This window comes from Drosophila sechellia, unplaced genomic scaffold (genome assembly GCF_004382195.2).
Source record: "Drosophila sechellia strain sech25 unplaced genomic scaffold, ASM438219v1 U_193, whole genome shotgun sequence".
NCBI lineage: Eukaryota > Metazoa > Arthropoda > Insecta > Diptera > Drosophilidae > Drosophila > Drosophila sechellia.
In genome coordinates this window covers 12122-32785 of record NW_022611131.1, presented here as the reverse complement: position 1 = coordinate 32785, position 20664 = coordinate 12122, and the positions used below count along the sequence as shown (strand labels likewise).

The following is a 20664-nucleotide window of genomic DNA, read 5'->3' as shown; positions in this document are numbered from 1 at the left end:
TAATAATTAACCATTTTCATATGTATATTATTTAATTTAATCATATAATTGCCAAAATCATTGAAATACATAAGTCTTTGAACAATATGAGAGGTCGGCAACCATGCCACCATAGTAGTTTTTGAAACCCTCTGTGTAATTCCGTGTTTACACTACTATACCCTCTCACTATATGGATTTTCTCTATAATACTAAGAGAATGTGGGAATATTCAGCATTTTTCCCTTATACATTAAAATAATTAATCATTTTCATATGTATATTATTAATTACTCATTATAATTGCCAAATTCATATGAATACATAAGTTTTGAACAATATGAGAGTCGGCAACCACTGCCTACCTATAGTAGTATTTTGAAACCCTCTGTCGTAATTCCCGGTCGTTTACACTACTATACCCTCTCACTATAATGGATTTTCTCTATAATACTAAGAGAATGTGGAATATTTCAGCATTTTCCTATACATTAATAATTAATTCATTTTCATATGTAAATTTAATTTACTCATACAATTGCCAAAAATTCATATGAATACATAAGTTTTGAACAATATAGAGGTCGGCAACCACTGCCTACCTATAGTAGTTTTTGAACCCTCTGTCGTAATTCCGGTCGTATACACTACATAACCCTCTCACATTAAATGGCTTTTCTCTATAAATACTAAGAGAATATGGGAATATCTTTAGCATTTTTTCCATATACATATAATAATTAACCATTTCATATGTATATTTTTAATTACTCATATAATTGCCAAAATCATATAAATACATAAGTTTGAACAATATCAGAGGTCGGGGCAACGGTCTTTTCCTCTATAAATACTAAGATAATATGGAAATTTCATCATTTTTTCCCTTATACATATAATAATTAATCATTTTCATATGTATATTATTTAATTTACTCGTATAATTGTCAAAATCCTATGAACACATAAGAGAATACAATATGAGAGGTCGGCGCAACCATAATATAGTAGTTGATGACGAGGTGTTTGGCAACTTGACACAATCCATTAAAGTCTTTATATTAATTATATGAAAGGGACAATATCATATGCGTCACTAATTGATGACGAGGTGTTTGGCAACTTGATACAATTCTTTAAAGTCTTTATATCAAAAATTATATGATAGGGACAATATCATATGCGTCACTAAATTGATGACGAGGTGTTTGGCAACTTGACACAATTCATTAGAGTCTGTATATTAATTATATGATAGGGACAATATCATATGCCGTCACTAAATTGATGACGAGGTGTTTGGCAACTTGATACAATTCTTTAAAGTCTTTATATCAAAAATTATATAATAAGGACAATATCATATGCGTCACTAAATTGATGACGAGGTGTTTGGCAACTTGACACAATCCATTAAAGTCTTTATATTAATTATATGATAGGGACAATATCATATGCGTCACTAAATTGATGACGAGGTGTTGGCAACTTGATACAATTCTTTAAAGTCTATATATCAAAAATTATATGATAGGGACAATATCATATGCGTCACTAAATTGATGACGAGGTGTTTGGCAACTTGACACAATTCATTAAAGTCTGTATATTAATTATATGATAGGGACAATATCATATGCGTCACTAAATTGATGACGAGGTGTTTGGCAACTTGATACAATTCTTTAAAGTCTTTATATCAAAAATTATATGATAAGGACAATATCATATGCGTCACTAAATTGATGACGAGGTGTTTGGCAACTTGACACAATCCATTAAAGTCTTTATATTAATTATATGATAGGGACAATATCATATGCGTCACTAAATTGATGACGAGGTGTTTGGCAACTTGATACAATTCTTTAAAGTCTTTATATCAAAAATTATATGATAAGGACAATATCATATGCGTCACTAAATTGATGACGAGGTGTTTGGCAACTTGACACAATTCATTAAAGTCTTTATATTAATTATATGATAGGGACAATATCATATGCGTCACTAAATTGATGACGAGGTGTTTGGCAACTTGACACAATCCATTAAAGTCTTTATATTAATTATATGATAGGGACAATATCATATGCGTCACTAAATTGATGACGAGGTGTTTGGCAACTTGATTCAATTCTTTAAAGTCTTTATATCAAAAATTATATGATAAGGACAATATCATATGCGTCACTAAATTGATGACGAGGTGTTTGGCAACTTGACACAATTCATTAAAGTCTGTATATTAATTATATGATAGGGACAATATCATATGCGTCACTAAATTGATGACGAGGTGTTTGCAACTTGATACAATTCTTTAAAGTCTTTATATCAAAAATTATATGATAGGGACAATATCATATGCGTCACTAAATTGATGACGAGGTGTTTGGCAACTTGACACAATTCATTAAAGTCTTATATTAATTATATGATAGGGACAATATCATATGCGTCACTAAATTGATGACGAGGTGTTTGGCAACTTGACACAATCCATTAAAGTCTTTATATTAATTATATGATAGGGACAATATCATATGCGTCACTAAATTGATGACGAGGTGTTTGGCAACTTGATACAATTCTTAAAGTCTATATATCAAAAATTATATGATAGGGACAATATCATATGCGTCACTAAATTGATGACGAGGTGTTTGGCAACTTGACACAATTCATTAAAGTCTGTATATTAATTATATGATAGGGACAATATCATATGCGTCACTAAATTGATGACGAGGTGTTTGGCAACTTGATACAATTCTTTAAAGTCTTTATATCAAAAATTATATGATAAGGACAATATCATATGCGTCACTAAATTGATGAGTCGCGATCGAACACTCGACGAGTGCAGACGTGCCTGCGGATCGACAGCAAATTGTTAGCAAATTGTTAGCAAATTGTTCACAGTTGTAAGTCCCGTTACTTTGCCCAGCCACTTCGCGTCGCGTGATCTTGTCGCGCGTTTTGATTGGCCCAGCCAACGTACCTAACGGTAGTTCGCACTAACACCATCGCACACCCGAGTGTGCGTGTTATCAGCGCAAAAAACCCAGTGCTCGAAGCAGCGGTATAATTGCAAAGCAGCAGCCACGTGCTGCCTGGCTCACCGGCTTACGGTGCCCAGCTTCCCCCCCCCCCCCTCCTCACTCCTTATCAACTTTGGAGAAGATGGACTGGCAGGCCCCCCGCGCACCCACAAGCTTGGAACAACACCACGCAAAAAGGCTCTGAGAACACGCAAGAGCAGCTCCAGCAGCGAGGGAAGCACCTCGCATACAGAGCCGGGCGAGATAAAGCGAAAACCGGCAAAGAAAGCACAGGGAGAGGAGCTGGAAGATAAGCCAAGCACTAGCGCAGCTCTGCGCAAGAAGCTCGCCAACAACGCCTTCGCTTTACTCTCGACCGAAGAAGACGAGTACGACCAAGAGAGCTCTGATGACGAACCCGGACCTAAAGACGATTCCAAGCCCAAGACCCCCGAGAAACCAAGCCCACCCCGAAGACCATCAAGCCACCTCCGATTTTTATCCCCGATGTGACCAACATCTCGGCACTCGTCAAGATGATCACGACTCTTGTAGGCCCGAAGAACAATTTTACCTACAAGACCGTGAATGGCAACAACGTACGTGTCATGATGCCGGACAAAGAGTCCTATACAGCTCTGCGTCTCCAACTTGTGGCCCAAAACAAGAGGCATCGGACTTTCCAGCCGAAAGATGAACGTGCATACAAGGTTGTCATCAAAGGACTCCACCACTCCACCGATCGTGAGGAAATCATTGAAGACCTTCGCAGACAAGGGCACGCTGTTAGAGATCTGCACAATCCCATTGGCAGAAGAACTAAAGAACCGCTGGGAATATTCTTCGCCAACCTGGAGCCTTCCAGCAACAACAAAGACGTCTACCAAGTCAAGCGGATCTGCAGGTCGGTAGTAACCATTGAACCGCCGCAGAAGTTCAACGACGTGCCTCAATGCTTCAGGTGCCAAGGATTCGGTCATACACAGCGTTACTGCTTCCTGGAATACCGATGTGTAAAGTGTGGAGGCCCTCACGAATCGAGGGCATGTGAGAAGAGGGAGGACGACAAAGCGTGCTGCTTCCACTGCCAGGCGGACCATCCTGCGTCTTTCAAGGGATGCCCTGCATACAAAAGGGCCAAAGCACTCGCTGCTCCGAAAACAAGGCCCGTCGCTAATGCTAACAAGGCGCCGCCCGTGGCATCACCAAACGTCACCTCTGGCAGGAGCTACCGAGACGCCCTCAACGGAGTGCACGCAGCACCGCAGAATCCCACAACCCCAGTCCAAACCCAAACAGAAACCCCACACTCCGGTCAGATAGAAGCGATGTTCGCTCGCATGGAAGGAATGATGGAAAGGATGATGGAGCGCATGTTCACCCAGATGACACAGCTGGTGGCCACCATTCTCAACAGCAAGTCATGCAACTAAAGCTCCACCTAGTCGTCTGGAATGCGAACGGCCTGCAGAACAGCAAGGCCATAGTCGAGCACCATCTGAAGACCCACCAGATCGATATCCTACTCGTAGCCGAAACCCACTTCTCCCCCAGATCCCACTTTAATATCAGCGGATATGACCTCATCCATGCAGACCATCCTTCTGGCAGAGCACGCGGTGGAGCAGCCATCCTCATCAGGAGCGGTATTCAATACCTAGAGCTGCCCGCGTTTCAGCAAGACTGGGCACAATGTCCTGTCATCAGGATTGTCAGCCCGCAAGGAGATTTAGACATTGGAGCGGTCTACTTTCCCCCCAGATACCGCATAACAGCATCTCACCTCAGTGAGTTCTTCGAGCATTTTGGGCCCCGCTTCATAGCAGCTGGAGATTATAACGCCAAACATTCTTGGTGGGGATCGCGCGCCAACAACCCCAAAGGGAAAACTCTGTTTGGGTACCTGCAACGCCACCGACTGGACTGCCACTCCACTGGCGAGCCCACTCACTGGCCAACGAATCCCCTCAAGACTCCAGACCTACTGGACTTTGCTGTGTCGAAAGGCATAGGGCATGCGAAGATCAGCTGCACAACAAATGCTGATCTCCTGTCAGACCACTGTGCAATAAACGTGCTAATCAACACGCCAGTCCTCAGGAAAACCCCGCTCAGAAGGCTCACTGGAAAATATACCGACGCCGCCAAGTTCGCGTCCTGGATGCTCTCCACCGTCAATCCGAACCCCATCCTCAACACACCCAGGAACATTGATGAAGCTATCGGGAATCTCACCAGGCAGATGCAAAACGCTGCGGAATTCGCAAGCCCACCGCCACCAAAGACTGCGAGAACACCTAGCAGGGACCTCCACCTCTGGTCCCCGGAAATTGCGGCACTCGTGACTGAGAAGAGGCGTCTCAGGAGAGTTTGGTTCTTGACGCGCAATCCAAGAGACAAAACAGCGCTCAATCACGCCACAAAGGAGTTGAAGGACAAGATCTCCAGCCTACGCCAGGACTCCTTCCTCAGATTCCTCGAGGAACTCTCTCCCGGGGACCCAGACCACAATCTGTGGAACGTCACCCGCCACATTAAACGACCAGCCAAAAAGGTTTCCGCAGTGCGCAAAGCAGATGGATCCTGGTGCCTTTCGGATGCTGAAAGAGCAGAAGCTTTCGCCGAACACCTTTACAACGCCTTCTCTCCGTTCGACTGCTGCACTGCCGAAGAACATGCTGAAACAGCCCGGTTTCTCAATAGCCCAAGCTCTCCCGGTCCCCCGTTGGAACCAGTCGACCCTGAGGAAGTTGCGCAGGAGATTGCTCTACTGAAGAACAACAAATCTCCAGGCCTGGATCGTATAGATGCGGCGGCCCTAAAAATGCTCCCATTCCGCTGCACACAAATGCTGGCCAGCATTTACAACAGCTGCTTCCGGCTAGGGTACTTCCCGGAAGAGTGGAAAAGAGCAGAGGTTATTGTCCTCCTCAAGCCTGGTAAGCCTGAAGCCAATCTCGCCTCCTATCGTCCGATTAGTTTGCTGGCAATCCTCTCCAAAATACTCGAAAGAGTATTTTTGCGCAGAGTATTGCCAGTACTGGATGAGGCTGGTTTGATCCCCGATCACCAGTTTGGCTTCAGGCGCTCCCACGGAACACCAGAGCAATGCCACCGGCTAGTCGAACGGATCCTCGAGGCATTCGAGCAAAAGAAATACTGCTGCGCTGTAATGCTCGACGTGAAGCAGGCATTCGACAGAGTTTGGCATCCTGGACTCCTCCATAAACTCAAATCCTACCTCCCAAGCCCCCATTTTACCCTCCTCAAATCCTACACTGAGGGAAGAGCATTCCAAGTCAGATGCGGAAGTGCAATAAGCCTACCCAGACTGATCAGAGCTGGAGTTCCGCAAGGCAGTGTGCTCGGACCAATACTGTACACCCTTTACACCGCAGACCTTCCCATAATCCCCTCCAGGAACCTAACTATAGCGACTTATGCAGATGACACGGCTTTCCTCGCCTCCTCATCCGACCCACGAGAAGCCTCCGAAACAATCCAAAGGCAAATGGACGCGCTACATCCCTGGCTCAGCAGGTGGAACATCGTAGTGAACGCGGAAAAATCTACCCAAACAACATTTGCACTAAGGAGAGGAGACTGCCCACCGGTCACGCTAAACGGAGTCATCATTCCCAACGCACCCGCACCCAAGTACCTAGGACTTACCCTGGACCGCAGGCTCACTTGGCGTCCCCACATCGTCAGCAAACGCATACAGGCCGATGCGCGTCTGAGGCAGATGCATTGGCTTATTGGGAGAGGGTCCAAGCTAAGGCAGAACCACAAAATCCTGGTGTACAAGGCAATTCTCAAGCCCATCTGGACCTACGGGATACAGCTATGGGGCACGGCAAGCCACACGAATCGCCTGCGTATACAGCGGTTCCAGAATAGGTGCTTGAGAATTGCCTGTAATGCGCATCCCTACCACGAGAATGTCGCCATACATAGGGAACTTGGAATCCCACAAGTCGCTGATGAAATCTCCAGGCTCAGCGAGAGATACCTGAAAAGGCTCGAAAACCACCCTAACCACCTCGCCACCAACCTGTTAGACAATAGCCAAACAAGCAGACGTCTCATGAGGAGACACCCTCTCGATCTTCCACAACAATAGACAACACATATAAAACCCGCCACAAATACATGTACAATAGTATCCCTTAAGCTAATGTTCCCCCGCAAAACCATTTAATTATTGTCCACTAGGACAGATTTTAAATAAATAAACGCACGCTAAAAAAAAAAAAAAAAAAAAAAAAAAAAAAAAACTAAATTGATGACGAGGTGTTTGGCTACAGGAAAAAATCATTTATTTATCGAATCATCAAGCAAAGGATAAGCTTCAGTGGATCGCAGTATGGCAGCTGCTCAACCACTTACAACACCTTGCCTGTTACAAAAGTCGTTTACAATTGATTCTAGGCTTTGTCATTGTATTAAATAATGCTTTTATATGTAACTAGCGCGGCATCAGGTGATCGAAGATCCTCCTAATTTACTATGTTACAAATTACATTGGCATCACATCCATTGTCGTTTATAAAATAAATTATAAACTTTAAATGGTTTAGAAGCCATACAATGCAAATTGCCCCTTATTTATCATTGCAGTCCAGCACGGATACGACCTTAGAGGCGTTCAGGCATAATCCAACGGACGTAGCGTCATACCACTGTTCGCTCGAACAAGTATTGTGCCATTGGTCCGTACCTGCGGTTCCTCTCGTACTACGCAGGAATGCTGTCGCAACAACGTTTTGTCATTAGTAGGGTAAAACTAACCTGTCTCACGACGGTCTAAACCCAGCTCACGTTCCCTTGCATGGGTGAACAATCCAACGCTTGGTGAATTTTGCTTCACAATGATAGGAAGAGCCGACATCGAAGGATCAAAAAGCGACGTCGCTATGAACGCTTGGCCGCCACAAGCCAGTTATCCCTATGGTAACTTTTCTGACACCTCTTGTTAAAAACTCTTTAAACCAAAAGGATCGATAGGCCGAGCTTTTGCTGTCCCTGTGTGTACTGAACACCGAGATCAAGTCAGCATTTGCCCTTTTGCTCTATGTGTGGTTTCTGTCCGCACTGAGCTGGCCTTGGGACACCTCCGTTATTATTTGAGAGATGTACCGCCCCAGTCAAACTCCCTACCTGGCAATGTCCTTGAATTGGATCATACCTGAGTAATTGGAGTTATACCAAATTTTCAAATCAAAAATACATAAATGCATCGTTTTATTAAAGAATTTGTTTGCGATTATATAACAAACTCGTGATACTTTGATCAAGAAGCTTGCATCAAAACCCAATACCATAAGATATAATAAATATATCCGTATAATGGCTAGGAAATGATACACGTTCCATTTAATCAAGTAAGTAAGGAAACAATAAGAGTAGTGGTATTTCATTGACGATACCAAACCGAGGTCTAATATCTCCCACTTATTCTACACCTCTTATGTCTCCTTACACTGCCAGATTAGAGTCAAGCTCAAAAGGGTCTTCTTTCCCCGCTAATTATTCCAAGCCCGTTCCCTTGGCTGTGGTTTCGCTAGATAGTAGATAGGGACAGTGACTTTCGGACCTCTCCGAACTTGTTTTACGTGGCGTGTTCCACACTGAAGGGATTACAACCACGACACCCTGAACACCCACAAGTGGTGCATGTATCAACATGGTGCATGAGTCTGGATACGCCAGACAAACGTCCCGGACTGGAAGCTATAGCTATGTACATAGCGACCACCCCGGTAGCAATTCGAGTACTTGCTTGCCGGGCAAGCACTCCCCCTTGCTGAGGAGCGAGATCTACCTAAAATCTCTACTGATCTCTGGGTCACAGCACCCGAGTTTTGCGCAACTAGCACCGTAACTCAAACGTCGAACACGAAGGCTCTACCCGCGATATGGGTATCAACCACAGCCACCACGATACTCCCACCAGGGGGCCTACCTCAATGTGCTGTCTTGGAGCAGCACAACCCGTGGTACCGAAAGAGAGGCTCGGTGGGCCTCCTCCTTTTGCTCCGACAAGCATGGTTAGAGGAACCAGTCGCTATATTAGTCGCCTCTTACGACAAGCAATAGCGGGCTGTGGAAGTATTCTCGCCCGCTAACCACACGGCGAAGTTTTGGGCTAAATACCCCTCCTCCTACGGAACACCTCGTCCGCAAACGCTGCCAGCCGTTGAATCCTCTGCTGATCTTCCAGGATTCTATTGAAGGTCCAGTTTTCGCCAAGGCGCTGCACTCCAAGTCCATCGAGGTTTCGCAAATCTGCATATAGAGGACAAGCGCACAATATGTGCATCCAGTCCTCATATGGATCACCACAAGCGCAAGCAGTGGTATCGCTGAGGGCTCTCCCTTGCAAAAATGCGTTAAACGACCCGTGACCTGTCAGCAGGAAAGACGTCCTCATCGAGAATCCAAAGCTTGGATCTCGATAGGCGAGAGTGACGTATGGGATGAACTTGTGCGTCACCCGTCCTGGTTCGCTGTCGTCATCCCATCTGTTTTGCCAATTCTGCAGCAAGCACTCCTCTAGGCGAGTCTTCCTCTGCTTCCAGCTTAGACACGTAGTGTCCTCGCCGTATAGCCAGTCGTTCTCCTCCAGCGGGTATCCACGCTTCAGCTTGTACTTGACCGCTAAAAACTTAGCAGCCAAGTCAAGCGGGGGAGCTCCGCCAAGTACCTGCAGTGCCACTGTGGACACTGTTCGGCATACCGAAAGGCATCCAAGCAGGATTAGCCTCTGGCAGGAGGCTAGTCGTCTCCGGGCGGCTACCTGTTCGGCGGTGTCATACCATACCGGGGCACCAAACAGCACACAAGGTGCCATGAGTCCGTCATATATGGTCCGCCTGGCTCGAGGACTGAAGCCCCAGTCGGCTCGAAGCACACGCGCCAATGCTCCAACGACTCCGGTCATCCGCTGGCGAAGCGAAGCTATGTGCGTGAGGAATTTCATTCCTTCACTGACCGTGATGCCAAGGTACCGACAGCTACGCACATACGGAAGGTTCGCTCCAGCAAACCTCACCGTAGGCGCACGTCTCAAGGCACCTTTCAGCAGCATTATTACCGTCTTGCTGGTCGAGACGGTAACGCCAACTTCCGCTCCCCACGCTTCTACGATGGACATCAGCTCTGCACCTTTTTCCTCTAGCTCAGCTCGGGAATTTCCCTCGACGAGAAGCAGCAAGTCATCCGCGTATGCACTCAGCTGGCAATACGGCTGGAGACGCTGAAGCAGTACATCCATCAGTATGTCCCAGATAAATGGGCCACTGATTGACCCCTGCGGGCAGCCTCTAGTTACCGGTACATCCACAGTACCGGAACTGCTTCGGATCACTGCTCTTCGGCCGGAGAAAAAGCTCTGCCACAAGCCCATCTCCCGGCATCCCAAGTCGGCTAGTCGGCGGAGTGCAGCACTCCATTCGACGTTGTCGAATGCTCCTTTGAAGTCCACGAATGTGCCGAGCACGTATTGCGCCGGGCTGGCACAAACACTGCTCTTCACGTGCCTCCAAGCATCCTCCACACATCGTCCTTGGCGAAATCCAAATTGCCATCTGCAGCCTTCCGGAAGAACTTCTCTCACACGATTCACCATGATGGCCTCGAGCACCTTACCAAAGACTGGTAGCAAGCATATTCCTCTATATGAGGAGGGCTCACATTTGTCCTTATCTGGCCCTTTGAGCAGCGAGACAACTCGTGGGCACTTCCACTCAGCGGGAAAGTATCCTAATCGGATGCATCGGGAAAACAACGATGCAAGGTGCTCGGGTATGGCGCGCCAGACTGCCTTGCAGATAGTGCCATTAATGCCGTCCAAGCCGGGAGAGCGCCTGCTCTTCAACCGGGCAACACATGCATCAACCTCGAATACTTCGAGGGCCGGTGGGACTTCCTCCGCGATGGCAGTCGGTGCTTCGGACTCCGCAACTGGGAAGAAATTGCGGAGGAGCACTCGTGCACAGTCACCCCAATCGGTGATCATCTCGCCATTCACGCGGAGGCACCCAATCTCCGTGCACTTCCTGCGGCCTCGGCAAATCTTATAGACGCGCCCCCATGGGTCGTCGGCATGATCTCCCACGAAGCGTTTCCACTCATCCATTTTCGCCCTCCAAATGAGCTTCTTGTAGTTGGCTGAGGCCCGCCTCAGGTCGACCAATACACGCTCTATTGCGGCATCATCATCATGACGCCTTCCATTTTGAAGTAGGCGACGAAGTCTCCGGACTTCGCGCCTTGCATCACAGAGGTCGGCAGTCCACCAACGTGCTCTCCTGCTGGGCAATCGGATGGACTTTCTTCCCAGCGCAATATCACATACATTATGTACTATACTGCGCAGGGTCGAAACTTGCTGGTCCAACGGCGACTCTGAGAAGTTTTCCGGAAGTTCGGCTGCTCTACTCACCATTTCCTCCTTGAACAATCGCCAACGTGCATTGGAGAAGTTCCAGGACGGCACAGGAGCTATGCTCTCAACTGCGCGCGCGGTAGTTGGTTCGGCCACAACAGTAATGATGTTGTGGTCACTCAATTCCCACTCGTCCACTCTCCACTCATATGTGGCCCACATAGATGCTGCCTCATTGACGATTGTCACGTCGATATCGCTTGTAGCTCTGTAATTATCGAACGTGTACACCTCTGTTGACTGGTTTAGGGCGGCGACTCTTGCCTCCAGCATCCACTCTGACAGCAGCTCACCCCGTCTGTAGTTAGCTTGCCCCTCGGCATGACGAGAGAGTTTGCTAAGCCACATGGGGGACACTGCATTCGCGTCGAGGCCCAGGATTGCGGGGGTTCTGCTGGCCTGCAGCAGGACCGCATCCATGTACCGGATGTACGGTTCCAGAGGTGCATCATACTGGCAGTATGCGGCGCAAAGGAAGATTGAGCCAAAACTCCCTTTCACGACCAGACATACGCCATAATCTGTGGTGAGGGTCTCCACTGGCATACAGATGGCTTCCTGGTGATCCACTAGGATGGCTGCCTTCCCTCGCCGATCGATGAAAATTCTCATTCCTTCAGGCAGCACATCCATTCCGTCCCCGCCGAGATACGGCTCCTGCACCAGCGCGAACATAGACTCCGATCTCCTGAGTCGGACTCCGAGCTCGATGGTCGCAGCTCGGCCTCGGCCACAGTTCGCTTGGATGAAGCTAAACATTAGTGTCTAGCTTGCACCCTCGCCAGCAACGCCCCGTATATCGGGCAAACGCTCGAGAGCATGTAATGCCCCGAGGGTTGCCCTCTGTGGCGGCAGTTCCGGCAGTCCACCGGGTTTTGGCACTTTGCCGCAGTGTGGCCTTGTTGCCCGCACTGGCGACAGACACTATCCTTCTGCCGGCATTCGCTGACCTTGTGGTCGAAACCCACACATCTGTGGCAGGCGTATGTGCGGACCTGTGACCGGCATCGGAATGAGAACCACTTGATGTAGACACGACCTACATCAAGCTTCGCCATCGCCCGGTCGTCAACCTCCAGCGTCACATTTACTGTGGCGCCGTCAGCTACCGACCACGCCTTGGTCACCAGGTGCACTGACTTCTTAAACTGGGCCAGATTCATTTCGCTGTCGAAGTTGTTTTCGTGGAGCTCCTTCATAAACTCCTCAGGGCCGATAGCTGTGTCGACGTCATATACGACGACCTTCGGCTTCTCGGCCGCATTCCGTGCCACATTTAGGCCAACCTCGGCGAATCTTTTTGAAGCGACCACCTTCTGCAGCTCTCCCACCGAAGGAGTGCGAATGATCGCACCACCACCTCGACGGAGCTCACGGACCTCGTGTACTCTGACTCCGAGAGAGGGTGCAACCATCGTTCGCACCTTTTCCGCTATGTCTTTCCCCGATAGCGCAGGGTCGTCGCACTTCACCACCGCTGACCACGTCTCGCGGACCTTGGTAGTCCGCGGGGCAGCGATGGGTGCAACCTGCTGCATCTGGGGAGCATTGGCGGCCGTATTTTTCAACAGATTCAACGACGGCGGCGGCGGTGGCGGCATAGCAAGCCGCGTCTCCAGCTCTCCGCACCGGAGCATTAGCGCCAACACCAGCTCATCGTAGCGGCTGATAGCATATGAGAGCTCTTCCGTGTCCACTTCTCCTAGTCTGCGGAAGCTGCTTCTCACCATGCGCTGTGTGGCCGACAGCTCTGCCATCATGGCTGCTTGCCCAGCACGGGCGGCAGCGGTGGCGGCAGTGGCAGTGGTGGCAACAATTTTAGCAGCAGTGAAAACGGCGGAGGCAGCAGTGTGGTCGGCAGCAGGGGCAGCAGTAGGATCAGCAGCGGTGGCAGCAGCGTGGGGGGGGGCAGCATCAATGGCAGCGTTCTCCGTAGCCGCCCGGGCGTCCTCCAGCGACGAAAACGGCTCCTCCAGTACCCCAACGGGTTCTGGCACTCCATTCGATGCCAGGGCAACCAATTTCGCCTGCGTTGGCGCCGAGCTCTTAGATGCCAGATGGCTTCTGCGCCTGCCTCGTCTGGACTTCATCGAGGCACTACTTCCGCTCAAGGCACTCGCGCTGCTGTCGCTCTCCATCGGCATAAATACGATGGTGGCTCCACCTACCGTCGACGCCAGCAACCGTATGCTCGTTTACTCGCTGACAAAAGGTAGTTGCTCTGGAACTCGAGCTCCACCTATCGGTAGAGTCTGGTAGCACTAAAACTCTCCCTAGACACAAACCTTAGCAGTGACTCCCACCAATAAGCTTTGTGACAGCTGATCAAAAAGCTTACTCGAAAAACTTACTCGTAAGTTCGCCTTCAGCACGTGCTAAGTGGAAAATTCCCAACAATTAATTGTTAATTACTTCCAAACCGCTTGTTTATAACACACGAAAATTAGCACACGACTTTCGCGGAGCACTAATTCACCGATTTTATTACTTTCCAAACACGGAAAACCAAGTTCTTCGCAATCTGTACACGAGCGCAACGAAAACACGTCCGTCGTTAATCCATTCATGCGCGTCCCCTTAAAGGGACAGTAGGAATCTCGTTAATCCATTCATGCGCGTCACTAATTAGATGACGAGGCATTTGGCTACCTTAAGAGAGTCATAGTTACTCCCGCCGTTGACCCGCGCTTACTTGAATTTCTTCACTTTGACATTCAGAGCACTGGGCAGAAATCACATTGTGTCAACACCCGCTAGGGCCATCACAATGCTTTGTTTTAATTAGACAGTCGGATTCCCCAAGTCCGTGCCAGTTCTGAATTGATTGTTAATTGATAATCGTTATAATTGATAAGAACTAATTGGTTTAACCCAAATAGTATTCTTAAAAATTTTAGCAAGAAAGTTCCACAATTGGCTACGTAACTAAACTATCCGGGGAACAAGTAACTAACATAAATGCTAGAAACTCTATTTACCCAGAACGAGCACATAAACCATGTTATTGTTTCCCAATCAAGCCCGACTATCTCAATCTTCAGAGCCAATCCTTATCCCGAAGTTACGGATCTAATTTGCCGACTTCCCTTACCTACATTATTCTATCGACTAGAGACTCTTCACCTTGGAGACCAGCTGCGGATATTGGTACGGCCTGTTGAGAAGTTTGCGTGTCCCCACCATAAATTTTCAAGGTCCGAGGAGAAAATATCGACACAACAGTATATGTCATGCTCTTCTAGCCCATCTACCATATCTCTCTGCGAAAGACTTCCATGGTAGTACGGCTATAAAACAGAAAAGAAAACTCTTCCGATATCTCTCGACGGCTTCTTTATGGTCGTTCCTGTTGCCAGGATGAGCACGAGGCCCATATTTAATAACAAACGGATACTCAACAGGTTACGGAATTGGAACCGTATTCCCTTTCGTTCAAAATTATTCAAGTGTATTATATTCGCTTTGTTTATATAGTTAGGCATTTTTGTTTTACTTGAAAATTTTCGGCTTTCGCCTTGAACTTAGGACCGACTAACTCGTGATCAACCACTGTTCACACGAAACCCTTCTCCACTTCAGTCCTCCAAGGTCTCATTCGATTATTTGCTACTACCACCAAGATCTGTACCAATGGCAGCTCCATGCAGGCTTACGCCAAACACTTCTACGCATACCATTGTACCTTCCTACTCACTAAAGTTTCAAAATTTATATCACAAGTAATATAAATCATCTACTTTAGCGGTAATGTATAGGTATACAACTTAAGCGCCATCCATTTTAAGGGCTAGTTGCTTCGGCAGGTGAGTTGTTACACACTCCTTAGCGGATTTCGACTTCCATGATCACCGTCCTGCTGTTTTAAGCAACCAACGCCTTTCATGGTATCTGCATGAGTTGTTAATTTGGGCACCGTAACATTACGTTTGGTTCATCCCACAGCGCCAGTTCTGCTTACCAAAAGTGGCCCACTGGGCACATTATATCATAACCTTGAACTTCATATCAAGAAAGTTAAGGTTCTTACCCATTTAAAGTTTGAGAATAGGTTAAGATCGTTTCGACCCTAAGGCCTCTAATCATTCGCTTTACCAGATAAGATTATTTTATATAATATTAAAATGCACCAGCTATCCTGAGGGAAACTTCGGAAGGAACCAGCTACTAGATGGTTCGATTGGTCTTTCGCCCCTATACTCAATTCTGACAATCGATTTGCACGTCAGAACTGTTTCGGTCTTCCATCAGGGTTTCCCCTGACTTCAACCTGATCAAGTATAGTTCACCATCTTTCGGGTCACAGCATATATGCTCAAGGTACGTTCCAGTTAGAGGCATAAATAATATAAATATACATTATACATAACTATATAGAACGCCCCGGGATTGTGTTAATTAGCTATAAATAGCTAAAAAACTAATCCCATTATTAGTCAAGTTAATTACGCTATTAGGTTTACATCCCAATAACTTGCACATATGTTAGACTCCTTGGTCCGTGTTTCAAGACGGGTCCCGAAGGTATCCTGAATCTTTCGCATTGTTAATCATACAAGAGCATATAATAAACACAAAAATCAATGATAATTATGCCATTATATAATTCCGAAAAATTAACGCTCTGTAATAATATAAATCTATCAGCACTTTATCAAATTAATAACATTTATTCTGTGTTAAAATGCAAGCAATTTAATTGGAATAAACTATAAGTTATATTTTATGATAAATTTGGGATATGCTAATAGATTACAATGTCCTTATATGGAAAAAATGCACATTATTCTTAATAATATTATTTAAATATTACAATTTTAATGATGAATTTTCCATAACGGATATTCAGGTTCATCGGGCTTAACCTCTAAGCAGTTTCACGTACTGTTTAACTCTCTATTCAGAGTTCTTTTCAACTTTCCCTCACGGTACTTGTTTACTATCGGTCTCATGGTTATATTTAGTTTTAGATGGAGTTTACCACCCACTTAGTGCTGCACTATCAAGCAACACGACTCTTTGGAAACATCATCTAGCAATCATTAACGTTATACGGGCCTGGCACCCTCTATGGGTAAATGGCCTCATTTAAGAAGGACTTAAATCATTAATTTCTCATACTAGAATATTGACGCTCCATACACTGCATCTCACATTTGCCATATAGACAAAGTGACTTAGTGCTGAACTGTTTTCTTTTCGCTCGCCGCTACTAAGAAAATCCTTGTTAGTTTCTTTTCCTCCCCTAATTAATATGCTTAAATTCAGGGGGTAGTCCCATATGAGTTGAGGTTGTATATATAACTATATTTTGCCATAAATTCTTTATATATAAATGATAAAACAATCAATTAAATTCGTTATAAATAGTTCCAATAGTTCTTGTAAGCAAAGTCATTTTTATCCATTTAACGAACCAACGAAGAATAATAACAAAACCAAGATTTTTCTTTTTCCGAATCATTAATAAGAGACAATTCTAGATGAAAAATATTTCAATTTTTTATGCTAGACATTTCTCAGTATTATTTGATTGAAAAAGAAAATATTTCTCTTCGTTTTTCACATTCAAATGTGAGATAATGTTTTTCATTTCTTTTTTAATATTATGAATAAAATCATTATTTAATCCAATAATATACCATATGCTTATAAAAAATTTATAAACAACTTAATTAGCATAGTCTTACAACCCTCAACCATATGTAGTCCAAGCAGCACTATAAAATTAATTAAAGTACATAACAGCATGGACTGCGATATGCGTTCAAAATGTCGATGTTCATGTGTCCTGCAGTTCACACGATGACGCACAGTTTGCTGCGTTCTTCATCGACCCATGAGCCGAGTGATCCACCGCTTAGAGTTTTATAATTCAATTTTATATAATGTCAATATTGTTTTTATTGAAAGAAATTAAAAATACACCATTTTACTGGCATATATCAATTCCTTCAATAAATTTATTTTTATACCTAAAATAAATGTTGCGAAATGTCTTAGTTTCATATAAGCATTATGTATCATAATAATCTGGTTATGGTTTGCTATTTTGGGTGACACATACTGCAAAATTTATATAAAACATTAACCTGATGGATGACAGGTACAAACATTGTATATTTTAGGTTGTTGCATTAGCCAACGTATGCTCATAACATAGATGAACAATACATATTCGCAACGCGTGTATATTATGGTCCATATACACACACACTTATTTTGATTACCACACATTCAAAATTATTTTTATTTTAATTCGACTTCTACTTTCGAATTTAGTTTAGTTTCTTCGATTTCCATTTTCGAGAATTTGTTTTTATAGGAAACGCCGTTGTTGTAGTAAGTACTGCCACAAATACGCACAGCAACATTAATAATGTTAAAGTCTTTTTATGAGGTTGCCAAGCCCCACATATAAAATAAAAGCCATCTTCATTTTATTTTGACTTTAACTTTTGATTCCGTGGAATCATTTTGTAATATTTTTATTTTGGTAAATTGTATTTATTTGTATTATAACAAATATTTATTAACGATAAGGATATTATACAATAATGATCCTTCCGCAGGTTCACCTACGGAAACCTTGTTACGACTTTTACTTCCTCTAAATAATCAAGTTCGGTCAACTTTTGCGAAAAAACCGTAACACGCAAGGCGTCACAGTGATCACGTCCGGAGACCTCACTAAATAATTCAATCGGTAGTAGCGACGGGCGGTGTGTACAAAGGGCAGGGACGTAATCAATGCGAGTTAATGACTCACACTTACTGGGAATTCCAAGTTCATGTGAACAGTTTCAGTTCACAATCCCAAGCATGAAAGTGGTTCAGCGGTTTACCCGGACCTCTCGGTCTAGGAAATACACGTTGATACTTTCATTGTAGCGCGCGTGCAGCCCAGGACATCTAAGGGCATCACAGACCTGTTATTGCTCAATCTCATTATTGCTAGACGCAATTTGTCCATTTAAGAAGCTAGTGTCCTTATAATGGGACAAACCAACAGGTACGGCTCCACTTACATAAACACATTCAAACACAATAAACATTTTACTGCCACCATGAATGAAGGCTACATAAGCTTCAGCACCATAATCCTGAAGATATCTATTTAATATATTTGAGTCTCGTTCGTTATCGGAATTAACCAGACAAATCACTCCACGAACTAAGAACGGCCATGCACCACCACCCATAGATTCGAGAAAGAGCTATCAATCTGTCTTACACACTTATGTTCGGACCTGGTAAGTTTTCCCGTGTTGAGTCAAATTAAGCCGCAGGCTCCACTCCTGGTGGTGCCCTTCCGTCAATTCCTTTAAGTTTCAGCTTTGCAACCATACTTCCCCCGGAGCCCAAAAGCTTTGGTTTCCCGGGAAGCGACTGAGAGAGCCATAAAAGTAGCTACACCCAATTGCTAGCTGGCATCGTTTATGGTTAGAACTAGGGCGGTATCTGATCGCCTTCGAACCTCTAACTTTCGTTCTTGATTAATGAAAACATCTTTGGCAAATGCTTTCGCTTAAGTTAGTCTTACGACGGTCCAAGAATTTCACCTCTCGCGTCGTAATACTAATGCCCCCAAACTGCTTCTATTAATCATTACCTCTTGATCTGAAAACCAATGAAAGCAGAACAGAGGTCTTATTTCATTATCCCATGCACAGAATATTCAGGCATTTGAAGCCTGCTTTAAGCACTCTAATTTGTTCAAAGTAATAGTACCGGCCCACAATAACACTCGTTTAAGAGCACTAGTGCAGGTTTTTAAATAGGAGGAACATATGAAAAAATACAAGTATTTAATCACATATAAGAACTCCACCGGTAATACGCTTACATACATAAAGGTATAGTACTAACCACAATTGTAAGTTGTACTACCCGTATGAAGCACAAGTTCAACTACGAACGTTTTAACCGCAACAACTTTAATATACGCTATTGGAGCTGGAATTACCGCGGCTGCTGGCACCAGACTTGCCCTCCAATTGGTCCTTGTTAAAGGATTTAAAGTGTACTCATTCCAATTACAGGGCCTCGGATATGAGTCCTGTATTGTTATTTTTCGTCACTACCTCCCCGAGCTGGGAGTGGGTAATTTACGCGCCTGCTGCCTTCCTTAGATGTGGTAGCCGTTTCTCAGGCTCCCTCTCCGGAATCGAACCCTGATTCCCCGTTACCCGTTGCAACCATGGTAGTCCTAGATACTACCATCAAAAGTTGATAGGGCAGACATTTGAAAGATCTGTCGTCGGTACAAGACCATACGATCTGCATGTTATCTAGAGTTCAACCAATATAACGATCTTGCGATCGCTTGGTTTTAGCCTAATAAAAGCACATGTCCCATAAGGTTCATGTTTTAATTGCATGTATTAGCTCTAGAATTACCACAGTTATCCAAGTAACTGTTAACGATCTAAGGAACCATAACTGATATAATGAGCCTTTTGCGGTTTCACTTTTAATTCGTGTGTACTTAGACATGCATGGCTTAATCTTTGAGACAAGCATATAACTACTGGCAGGATCAACCAGAATAATGTTTTTCCTTCATATTCCATTCATATTTTTTGAATCGAAATAAGCAATATAATAGATATATAGATTTTTCACTTTATATAATTCCATGATTTTTATTATATTGAATAAAATTCAATATTTCGCCTTTGGGTAAAATTTTAAATATATAAATATAAGTAAAAAATCTATTCGATTACGGCCATTTTTATATAGCATTCGTAATCCATATTTTCATTTTTAATTTATACTTGTTTTACCAATATAACAAGAATTTCATATAATTATTGTAATATATATGTTTCTATAATTTTATCTTTTTATATATACATATTTCATTATAAAATATCATTTTATTTCCAACATACATAATTATTGTATCCACACATGTACAATTTTTGTTTAACCAATATAAATATTAAGTTAAATCATTTGCATTTTGAAGATAAATTTAAAATTTATCTCTTTTCATATATCTCTCTGGTAATATATAACATAAAACCAAGCGCATATGATAATATTTCCACATTTAATATATAATTTTATATTTCTTTCATAAGAATCCATATTTGTATTATACCGTAACGATATAATAATCCAACTATACGGCAGGTAATAAATTAATATTTGCCTGCCTCCAAAAATTAACGATAATATATGGAAACG

General features: G+C 44.2%; 2 non-coding genes and 1 pseudogene across 2 annotated transcripts; all 3 read right to left on the bottom strand.

Annotated features, from left to right (window-relative positions):
• Positions 1-7348: 7348 nt before the first annotated feature.
• LOC116802654 lies at positions 7349-16764 on the bottom strand (annotated as a pseudogene).
• Positions 16765-17158: 394 nt separating this feature from the next.
• Positions 17159-17337, bottom strand: LOC116802652. Its single transcript, XR_004362981.1, has one exon. It is a non-coding gene; the product is annotated as a 5.8S ribosomal RNA (ribosomal RNA).
• A 687-nt stretch (positions 17338-18024) lies between these two features.
• On the bottom strand, positions 18025-20019 carry LOC116802653. Its single transcript, XR_004362982.1, has one exon. It is a non-coding gene; the product is annotated as a small subunit ribosomal RNA (ribosomal RNA).
• Positions 20020-20664: the final 645 nt, after the last annotated feature.